This window comes from Ochlerotatus camptorhynchus, unplaced genomic scaffold (assembly GCF_037179485.1).
Source record: "Ochlerotatus camptorhynchus isolate MF236.1 unplaced genomic scaffold, CSIRO-AGI_Acam_v1.1 ptg000089l, whole genome shotgun sequence".
Classification (NCBI taxonomy): Eukaryota; Metazoa; Arthropoda; class Insecta; order Diptera; family Culicidae; genus Ochlerotatus; species Ochlerotatus camptorhynchus.
The window spans coordinates 256,543-268,169 of NW_027040579.1; the positions used below are offsets into that span (position 1 = coordinate 256,543).

The 11,627-nt window shown below is 37.9% G+C and overlaps 1 protein-coding gene across 2 annotated transcripts in view; it reads right to left on the minus strand.

Annotated features, from left to right (window-relative positions):
* Window positions 1-3,013, minus strand: part of LOC135698528 (semaphorin-1A-like) — a 251,870-nt gene extending 248,857 nt beyond the window's left edge. For both annotated transcript variants that reach the window (XM_065218546.1, XM_065218545.1), the window contains exon 1: window positions 1,984-3,013. The gene's annotated coding sequence lies outside the window, so the exon portion shown is untranslated. The remainder of the gene's footprint in view (window positions 1-1,983) is intronic.
* Between the last annotated feature and the right edge of the window lie 8,614 nt (window positions 3,014-11,627).

Genomic DNA, 11,627 nt, shown 5'->3' on the forward strand with positions numbered 1-11,627 from the left:
TCGAAATATATCATAGAAAGCTATCTAAACCGTCCTAGAGTTCTGATAATTTGGTCGACTAGAATGTAGTGGGTCATTTGATCCACACTCCAGGACAACTTGAGATCCTAAGATATAGGCAGGGTTGGCCCAAAAAAGAGAAGCAAAAATAAAAAGACTTAACTTTTAAATTGGTGTTAAAATAGACTTGTACTTCTAAAAAAAAAAATAAAATGATGGATTGTATTTTTTTTACCGTATGCTAGGTTCACCCAGGTGTTGGAAAATTTCACGAAGTTTCCAAGGGAAAAGTTTGCGAGTCATAGTGAGTCTTGGAAAACAATTCTTTTTTAACCCAACATAGCTTTATTGAATTTTCCCGGTTTTCCCAGCTATTTTTCCATTTCCCGGTTTTCCCTGTTCGCTGGCCACCCTGGACAGTGCATTTCGTAGTTGCTCCTCCGTGATTGATCAGAACTAGTGCACTTGCACAGAGAGCCACATAGAATGAGATTAGCTTTCCGCCTACAATGTACACGTTCACTAATTAAAGCTATTCATAGATCAATAACGGAGCCAGCCACGTCCTAAAGGTCTTTTGGAGAGGAAAGGATGCTTAGCTCGACGTACGTTGTTATACACCCCTGCATCTCCACGACTGTCAATGGAAGGATTGTTGTGCTAGTGAGGTGGGTTAGTCTATACGGTAATCCGCTGCGGTACCATAAAGGAACTAACAAATCTGTACTTTTACCACTTCCTCTAGAAGAAAGTTACTTTAAAAGTCAGGAAGGAAGGATTTGTACAAAAATATTGTTTCTAGAAACAGTTGCTTGCTCACTGCTGTCTGCTGTAAGAACTTCCATTACATCTTAAGAGATGTTCAGAAGATAAATTAGTTTTATAATTAGATCCTTGAACCTTTGGTTTGCTTGTAACAAATAATAAAGTTCTAATTAATTGGGTTGTCGAACGTCTTAGGCAACGAGTAAACAACGATCGTTTTCTGCAATAATATACAGGGTGATTCGTAGTAGCTGTCACTTAAAAAAATTGTCATAGCGATTGAACGCTTGCATGAATTTTTATATTTCAGATCTGCTACGTATATAACCTTCAAAACATAGCGTACTTAAATTCAAATATCTCTCTCTTTACCTTAATTACCACCCACATTTTTCACGAAAATGAATCAGAGCTGGCACGCATGTTTTAGTAACAGTACTCTTCTGGAGTCCTGGCGATACGTTTAAGCTCTGATATTGAACGAATTTTCAAAGCATGGTTGATTCGTACCTCTATAATATTGCGGGAAAAAAAATGTTTCATTCATTCGAAGACATTTCGGCTTCTAAAAGATAACACATGAACCAATACAGATGTATAACATCCACCACTTTCACGTCCATGGCTGCTTGAAATCGAAAACGAATTAAATTTTTGATCCTACAAGCTGACATTTGTATACACATTAAAACCAAAATACTTGAACCTACATGTTCATTTTACCCATTGAGAATTGCATACATGTGAAATTGGTGACAGTTACTCCGAATCACCCTGTACATCACGTCTTAGAGGCATATTTTGTATGAGAAAACCCCTGTCTTAAGTCTAGACTCTATACTAAAGACGGGGCTTTTCTCATCCATAGAGTCTCCCCTTTGCTTATGTCGTTCTGAACTCTAGCTAGTTTCTTTCTGATCGATCATTGTTAATAATTGCAAGTTTGATAGAGAATATTCAACATAGCACAAAATGTTGTAAGTAACAATGAGCTTGTTTTTTTGGTTAATTCATTCCTGACGTTACTGAAGTATTTTTGTTGAAAACTTCCCATCATTTTAGAATTAAGTCAATTACTATTTGAGATCCAACGCGAACATGATCAATTTCTGACTGCGATTACCGCACTTTACGACCTCGCCGGTTTCGTTTGACGTTACATAAAACATCTTCCGCACATCAGCGCACAATTAAACACAAAAGTGATTATCAACTTACCTTTTCATTTAATCCAGTAGCTGCTCATCGACACTCGAAATTATGGCGCACTGATGCATACAATTAATTACCTTCGCCAACGCCGCCGTCTGACTTTGGTCGTAAGCACAACAACTCCAAATCGACGTGGTAATGAATATCCAAATTACAACAGAAAACCGCCAACCGACTATTATAGGAAGAATCCACTTTTACTTTTCAGACCGATTAAACTATTTTATGCGAATCAAAAGCAAGTGTCGTAATTCAGCTCACTTAGCTCGAAGATTTCCCTTTCATAACAAATCCACTGTTTACTTATTCAAACGAGTCGAAAATCTCATTCCAACTGTTTCTTTTTTTCTCGCTTCCCACTGCTACTTAGCTAAGGCACCACACTACAGCAGATATTGGTTTTCCGAAGGCTCACCGGTACAATTGATTTCAGATGCACATGTTTAACGATAATGAAAGGAAAGTAAACACATTCACCATGCGTTTTGTATCACATATTTTCCACTGCTTTTCGCTGTTAAAGGCGCACACGTATTCGAACAATTAATTCACTTTTCGCTTAAGGTAAGCGCATTCAGATCAATTTATCATGTTTCCAAGCTTATTTCCTAGACGCTTAAGCGCACTCCATCATTTTCTTGCGTTTCAAATTCTCTCATTCTCCTCCTCCGCGTATTCTTCCACTCTTCTATTCTCTTGGATTTAGATGAACATCAACATCCAGCAACTTGCTCTCTCTTCCTTTTTGTTCTCTTTGTTCGATGCTGCTAAGCTCGGCTTCATGCACAGGATAATTATTTTGAAATCACGTCATCTAATAGGCACTCACTTTCGAACATGTAAACAATTCACACAACAGTAATGCACAATCCTTGATTGGTAGTTTTAGTCACAATATTGTTAAATTATAGTTTCTCACTATTTTAAAATACACTCACTACAAACATAAATGTTCCGCGCCCCGACAAGAAACGAAGCAGCATAAGCCCGAGTGTACAGTTCACATAAAACGTTCACTCGATACTGACTCAAGCGAACCTGAAGCAAAACATAGCAGCCACTGAGTCCACCAGATTGCGCTCTACTTCTCTGATGATGGTTCTCTCGTTTTTCGACCGACACGCCATTGCTGTGCAGTGAGAGAAGCGGAAAATAGAGGTAACGAATGTAAATATTTTTATATTGCTTTTCTGCTTACTTTGCTTACATGCTGGTTGTATGTAGGGGTTTTCATAGTTTTTCCCATTCACCAGCATATGGATCCCCGAGCAAGTGGATGTTAGTCATTAATGGCTGCTCTCACCAACACATAGCCATAGGTCAAAGCGTCCAAGCAGAAACCGGTTTGCGTTCGCTTACGGGTGCCGTATTTGTCATTTCCCCTTTAACACATTTTGAATTTGTAGTCGTGTTGTAAACGAAGTAAAGGCGCGCCGAAACGTTAGCATTAGCGTTATTGTTTTTAATTTTTCTAACGTTGTTACAGTCTACAGTGACGTTAATAAACTTTGAAACTATCCTTGACTTTCTACAGATTACATGGTGATTCGGAGTAGCTGTCACTTAAAAAATGGTCATAATGATTGAACGCTTGCATGCATTTTTGATATCAGTATATATAAGACATACTACATGCACATACAAGCAGACATAGTACTCACATTTTGTTCATCGAACACGAATTTAACGGTCAATTTAAATGTGTCTTAGTTGGTAGTACCATAGAGAGGTAACTCTAAGACCAGAAGGTCCCGAAGAAACGAGCTAAACTTTTTGGCTCAGCTCTGGTACTATCTTCGGTCCCAAGCTTATCGATGCACCCCTCGAAACATAGGAAAATCCACGAACCCCACATTTTATCTGTCAAACTTTCATAGCGAATCAAAACAAACATAGTGTAGTACTGGAATTTATACTAGAATGGGGTACGTTAATCGATTTGCTTGGGACCAATAGGCTTGTCAAGTAGTGAGCCAATTTAGTTAGTTTCCACCGGTTGCTATTAGTGTTCAAGATGCGCAAGCGTGTCATGAAAGCGTTTAAACGGAATCCCAATGCTTCGGTCAGGGATGTGGCCAAAAAGTTGAATCTGTCCAAGTATTTTCTTTCAGAGAGCCAAGGACCAGGAAGGAATGCATAGGTATAAAGTACAGAAGGCTCCAAATCGTGACGAGCGGCAAAATACGGTGGGAAAGTCACGGGCCCGGAAACTGTAAACCCAGATGCTGACGAAGCCTCATTGTCGCATCATGGATGATGAGACTTACGTCAAGGCGGACTTCCGGCAGCTTCCGGGGCTACTGTTCTTCACCGCCTAGCACAAGTTTCATGTTCCGGACTCGGTTCCGGAGGAAGTAAGGAAGCAGAAACTTTCAAAGTTTGCCAAGAAATACATGATTTGGCAAGCGATCTGCTCATGTGGCAAGGAGTGTCTACAGAAGCGTCTGCTTTCTCTATTGAAGCAACACGAGGGCCCTACGATCTTCTGACCAGATCTAGCTTTGTGCCACTATTCAAATGTTGTCCTGGAGTGGTACGAAGCCAACGGCCCAACAAATAATCGTCTAGTGAAGAAACAACTTCTTGGCCATTTTATTCAACTGCATGCTCACTAGTACTTTTACTATTTTTTTAAATAACTTCTGTTCAGGCTTTGTTCACACAAATCTGCAGAATTTATTCAACCACAATATTGAATTACTTGGTGCTGTATAAGGTATGTCGAGATGCTTTTATTCGACTTATATGAGTTGTAGCAGAGTTTATACCATAGTTTTTTTTTTTTTTTTGATTATTCAGCGTTTATTAGACATCACTGCTTTCTTAAAACAGTGATGCTCTGTATACGCTGGATTCTCATGTGAAGTAACGTTTAATTAGACATTATTATACATTTATTAAACAATTATTGTGTATTGAGAACGCTTGCGCAAAAAGACTAAGGGAGGGAAACGGATTCGAAACTCATATGTCATTAGCCAAATACATCCGTAGACCACCGTTGTATAATTGGCAATGCACCCGTGTACTGAATGGGAATTGTGGGTTCGAATCCCACCGGTGCCCTTAGATTTTTTCGCAAATTTTCTCACACGCACGTCTCTTGCCGATGATAAGCTGTCGCATATAACAAATAAAAATTGACTTTCAGTCGCTAACCTAAATTAAACAATTATTCAACTGTGGAAAATTCACCCGAAAAGAGGGACGGGGACAGGGAAGGGTGTGATTCTTAAGTGATTGTTTTCATTATTTCTGACGTGGCTCGCACCACACAGATATTAGAAAATTTATTTAATACTTATATACATGGTCGTTACATGGGATTCGAACCATGTTACCTTTCGATCACCAGCCGCTTGCCTTGTCATCTGAGCTATCCTAGAATTCATTATATGGGCAACTCAATAATCAATAAAAGCTTGCTTGAAAGTAAATACCTATCAGCACTCCCGATCGCAACTCTAACTCCATCAAGACCCTGTGGGGATGATTAATTCATTCATCGTTGTTTTAAATTAGACCAATGTTTCCTCTTCACCTCTCCAAGTCGAAAGAAAGGATGCTCGGTTATATTTTAAACTTTTTTTAAAATATTTATTGTCCTGAGTCAAGTATTGATGATAACTATTTAAATTAATTAGACGTAGAACACAAATAAAAAAAAGGGTTGAGCTTGGTATTGAACTCACGACCTTCTACTTGGAAAGCGAAAACGGTAACCACTACTCTACTGATACTATTATACGTCTAATAAGACATGTTATTAAATAATTGAAAACAGTCGAATTAAAGTGTCAATGTATGTACAAATTACACTTATTCAGTTTGTTATTAGATCAAACTTCTGGCATTGAATTGGGAAGACATTTAATGCTTTTGCAGCTTTTAATAAGTAAATTAATCAGATCAGAGCAAACAGTGGAATAAATGTGCATCTATCGATCCCAATGAGTTTTTTCAGCACATAATTCGACAACTCGTTTTATTCAGCATTGTACACTGTTATACAGCATTTATTCAATATATATGCTTATTTGTCACTCTGAATTGTTTGTTGGGTTGTATAAAAGCTGTTTTGCTGAGTGTGTTCACCTTTATATAGCAATATGGTAAAGCAATGCATTTAAATCTAATAATGGAGCTAGAAAACATTTATAAGACGTTTAATAAAGCATTTTATTCAATCAATTGAAAACAGTCGAATTAAAGCGACAATGTATGTGCAAATTACACTTATTCAGTTTTTTATTAGATCAAACTTCTGGTTCTGAATAAGGAAGGCAGTCAACGTTTATAAAGCTTTTAATAAGGAAATTAATCATATCAGAGCAAACGGCGGAATAAAGGCGCATTTATCGATCTCAGTGAGCTTTATTCAGGACATAATACGACATCCTGTTTTATTCAGCATTGTACACTGTTATAAAGCATTTATTCAATGTGTATGCTTATTTGTGACTTTGAATTGTTTGTTGGGCGCTCACTCAAATCAACGTCATTATCGGGTAAGGAAAGTCTTCCCCTTCCCGTTGTTTATGTTGGTTTGCGTGGGCGTGCCTTGAGTTTCGAGAAATCATCGAGAGAAGTCATTGTTTACAAAAGCTGTTGCGCCCTAATTCCAGCTCTATCAAGATATATAAGACATACCTACTACATGCACATACAAGCAGACATAGTACTCAAAATTTGTTCATCGAACACGAATTTAACGGTCAATTTAAATGTTTCTTAGTTCTTATTTAAGATTGATTTGTAGACTATCACTCGAACGTTAAGTTGAGCACCTCATGCGATAGCACGAAGAAACATTCTCGCGAAACGCCACCTTAATCCAGACCTTCTTCCCCTCGGAAGACGATGTACAGCCTGCACCGTTGTTCGTAAGCTGGAAGTCGCCTAATTTTCCGGGTCAGCGTTATCTTGATATGGGATGCGAGGTGCCGGAATTGACTGAGCTTTCATCAGAAGGACAGTTCGTAGGCTCGTGGAACTCCGTAGACAGCTTTTCCACCCTTCGGTGCACCAGGCCGTGGGTCTTCAAATCTCACTGCTTCCAACCGTCTTGGCATACTTTCGACGACGGTAGAGATGAACCAGCCTAAGGCTGAAAGTCTCGTTAATAAAGAAAAAAAAAAAAACTTTCGACGAGGTTTTGTAGATATCCTGAAAAAATAAACGTTTTTGTTGGAAACCGATGCTTTATCCACTTTGTTGTCCAAGTAAGACCTCAAATTCTCAATTGGGTTGAGATCGGGAGATTGGGGAGGCCATTCCAGCGTTTTGATCCGATTTGATTTGAAAAATGCCGTTGTTTTCTTCGCTGTGTGCTCTGGGTCATTATCTTGTTGGAAAATGTAATTGGATTCCAGGCCAGTTTTCAGTAGTGAAACTTCCAGATTTTCACTTAACAAGTCAATGTACACATCTGCAGTCATTATTCCCTTTATATGAGCCAAGCTTCCACAGACCACGCAAATGCTTCCCATAACATGATATTTCCGCCTCCGTGTTTAACCAACTTTTGAATGTATGGTTCCTTAAGAGCGTCACCGGAACCTCGCCAAACGCTGGATCGCCTTTTCTGTCCAAATAACTCAAATTTGCTCTCATCCGTCCACAGAACTCGCTTCCAGAATTCCGCTTGTTGATAAAAGGACACTTCGATGCCAAACAGCTTTTCAAACCGCTCTCATTAAGTCGCTGGCGAACAGTACGTCGACTTACATTGAGATCCATCGATTCCACAATATGCCTCGACGAAAACTTCGGATTCTGCTTAGCCATTCGAACAATTCTGATGTCATCACGATTACTTGTCGCACGATGACGTCCTTGTCCGGATAAATTCCTCACCGTGTTTCGTACTTTTTCCATAGCTGCTGAACAGCTCCAACTGAGATCGAGTACTTTTCGGCAATTTTCCGAAAAGAAATTCATTTTTCACGATCTCGAATCACCAAATTTCTAACATTGAGCGAAATCTGCTTTCCCGTCGTTTTTCACTTTTCAAATTATGCAAACAAAACACAATGGTGCGATGCGCACGCTTCCCGGAACAAGAACTGTCAAATATTATGCTGTGATGCCAAATCTTCAGATTTTGTTTTTATTCGATGGCTAAAAAATAAAATCTTAGGAGTGTATGATTTATTTTGTCCAAACCGAGGTCCAAGCACAAAAGTGAGCATATATTTATTTAAATTTGCAACAAAAATAGCAGAATATTATAACAATTTTCATTCAGCTAATTGAATGCACTATGAGAAATATTTGAACTTTTTTGAATATACTGCTGAAATTCAAAAATATGATGTAATGTACTTTTTTGGGTTGAGTGTATGATTTATTTTGTTCAGTACTGTAACTCACTCACCCATACCAACACCACTATCAGGTATAAATTTCCCCTACCTGACGGTAGTGTTAGCATCCATACACTCAAAAAATTCTACACGTTTGATTCATGTGCTTCAACTCTTGATTTTTCAAATGCACATTCAAATTAAATTGATGTGTTTTCAACATTCATTCGAAGTGCTTTACACTTATGTTTTTAGTGTTTTAAACTATGAAATGTTGAAAAATCTTTCCATGTTAATGTTGTGTATTGCACGTTGAATCAATTTGCACAATTTATTAAATCCCGCTACTGTTCAAAACATATGGATTTTAAGTGTTTTGCATTTCAGCACGACATGATTGTTTGCTTGTTCTGCAAATGTAAACAACAGAACTTTGTTTGCTACCTGGCAAATGCATAAGTTTGATTCGAGTTATTGAAATTTGTTTCGTATTATCCCACGTTTTATCATTCAATTTGCCGCCGAAGAAGCAACTGTGATGTTCACGATATTGGCCAGGTAATTCATAATAGAAATTTAATATAGATTTTCTTGATACATCCTTGATTTTAGCAGTAGCTAAGCTGCTGTGAAACCGAGTTTGGATTAATTTACTGCAAACAAAATCGTATGGTGACTTGTTCTAAATATGCAGCCCATAACCCCAGCTCTAAACAACTTTTTCTTTTCAGAACTGATGTAATCAGGATTGGCACATGGAGAAAAAATACTACCCAAAATTTTGGTTCTTTTTACTTAACATTGAGTTCAGCCTCTCACTTGCACTCTTTATTGTTGTCGAAAAAGGAACGAGAGATTCGACTCAAGGATATAGTTCAGCACAATATGTTACTTCTGAGTAAATTGCATATTCTCAAATTTACATGAATTAAACTTAATTTTGGGTAGAATATAGTTAAGAGTTGATATTTTTGCTGGTATTAAATGGAAACTACTACATGCGATTTACTTAAATTTAGGTTATTGGGCTGAACCCCGGAATTGAGGGAAAAGTACTTAATTTTGGGTAGTTTTTCGTCTCCTTGCAAGGAGACGATCTTTGGTGAAGGAGAAAGCTGCAGTTCAATTTTCGTCTCGATTTTCGTAATGTCTACGATCATCGTATATTTACCCGACGATGTCACCGTCGTTGTCAAACGGGATTTGGAAGACCGATCATCCGTACGGCGATACCGCTCGTAGTCACTGCGGCTGGAGAAATATGTGTCCCTTTCGCGTGGTTTCAACCGCAATCGATGACGCGAATGTTTTCTCGACTATAACGGAGAATGGGAGTAAGAACGAGGCATGTCTGGCAAAAAAAAAATCAATTTCAATAAGGTTTAGTATTATTATCTATTGTAATTTAATAATAAATATTTTAAAATAAACCATTTTGAAAAAAAAAGATTAAAATTATGCAGGACACAAATCATATATGATTGGAAATATAATTTTGAGAGTAGAATATTCGACAATTATGTGGATTATTGTTGAAATTTCGCGAATGGTTAGTTATTTGCGAGGTTATTTGTTCAACCTGGTCCCTGATGACTGGATACCGATAAGTTTGAGAACAATAGTGGCAACGCAGACCCCACCCCAGATAAATCTCAAAGCTCAAAGCCAGCCGGATGTTCGTAAGTCGTTGACGAGTTCGTCTTTGGTTATATTTTCAAATGTGTTGGCGGTGTAATTTAATTCTGCAAGCAGCAAAACATATATTTTTTAATGTACTCAACAATAAATCAATTGCTAATTACCTGTGAACAGCTCGAGTAGTTCGACCGGCAAATTTAGTTTCATCAAAACTACGTCCTCAAGCGAATTAATATTCACAGCTAGCGCCATTTTTCACTTCGATTGATCACGTTTTTTGTTTATGTTTTCGCTTTTGATTTTTATGCATGACGTATTGAAATCCATATCGGTGCACTTCAAATTTAATCTACGCATAATGTTTTTTTTTAAAGTACCACACATACTTTTTATTATACGCACATAAAATAGAAATTTATATTTCTGCTTACAATCTATGTGTTTTACGCACATGAAAAATATCAGTCATTTAATTTGAGTGTACGGTGGAGGGTGGTTCAAAATATCGATTTTGTTCCACCAAGCTCCATCGATTTCAAAGCAGGTCCTGAGCATTCTCCCAAAATTTGAGCTCATTTAGATGGGATCTCAAACCGAGTCTCATACTGCACTGGGCCTTTGAAGTTTATATGGCATTTACTATGGGAAAAGTGAACTTAATGTACTCATAATTCTAGCCCTTCGCTGTAATGATCTGCAAAAAAGTTTGCTATCTGTACTAATGAGACATTTTCCCAGCTATAATTTTGCTCAAGACCGCATTTTAATTGAACGTCAGGATAGTTAGTGATTAATTGGGCTAGTCACAAATTATTTCCCCACGGTAAGTAAAAAAAACACGAGTGCTGACAGGTTGACCAACAATCCATACGAAACTAACGATTTTAAATTGGCTCACCACTTTAGTAGCCTATTGGTCCCAAGCAAACGATTAACGTACCCTATTCTAGTTGAAATTCTATTACTACACTATGTTTGTTTTGATTCGCTATGAAAGTTTGACAGATAAGATCAGGGGTGTGTGGATTCATGCAGAACATGCAGGGGTGAGTGAAATAGCTTGGGACTGCTTGGGACCGTTGTTCTGGTACTGAGTGAGCCAAAAATAATAATGATTTTCTTCGGGACCCAGTGGTCTTAGAGTTACCTCTATGGGTTGACTACTGAAGCAAAACTTAACGTAAACGCCATTGGCGAAATCCTTTAAATACCATTGGATGTCCACGAGGATGTCCAATGAAGATATCGCTTTGAAAAATCCAATGATGCGTCAATGGATTTCATATGACCATACTTTCAGACACATATTTCTGAAAACAGTAGGTACCTGAAAAAAGATACGTTTTATAGGATTTTCCTTTAGCGCAATGTTATATGAAAATCAATAGTTTTAACGTGTCATTTTCATTCCATATATGTCATATGTGCAAGATGCAGTGTTGCCCTGAAAGCAGTTGATTAATAATATCAGAAAGTAATCGGTTTCAAAATCAAATTAATAACTAATTACCTTGAAGGCTAATCCATAGAGGTAACTCTAAGACAACTGGGTCCCGAAGAAAATCATTATTATTTTTGGCTCACTCAGTACCAGAACAACGGTCCCAAGCAGTCCCAAGCTATTTCACTCACCCCTGCATGTTCTGCATGAATCCACACACCCCTGATGTTATCTGTCAAACTTTCATAGCGAATCAAAACAAACAT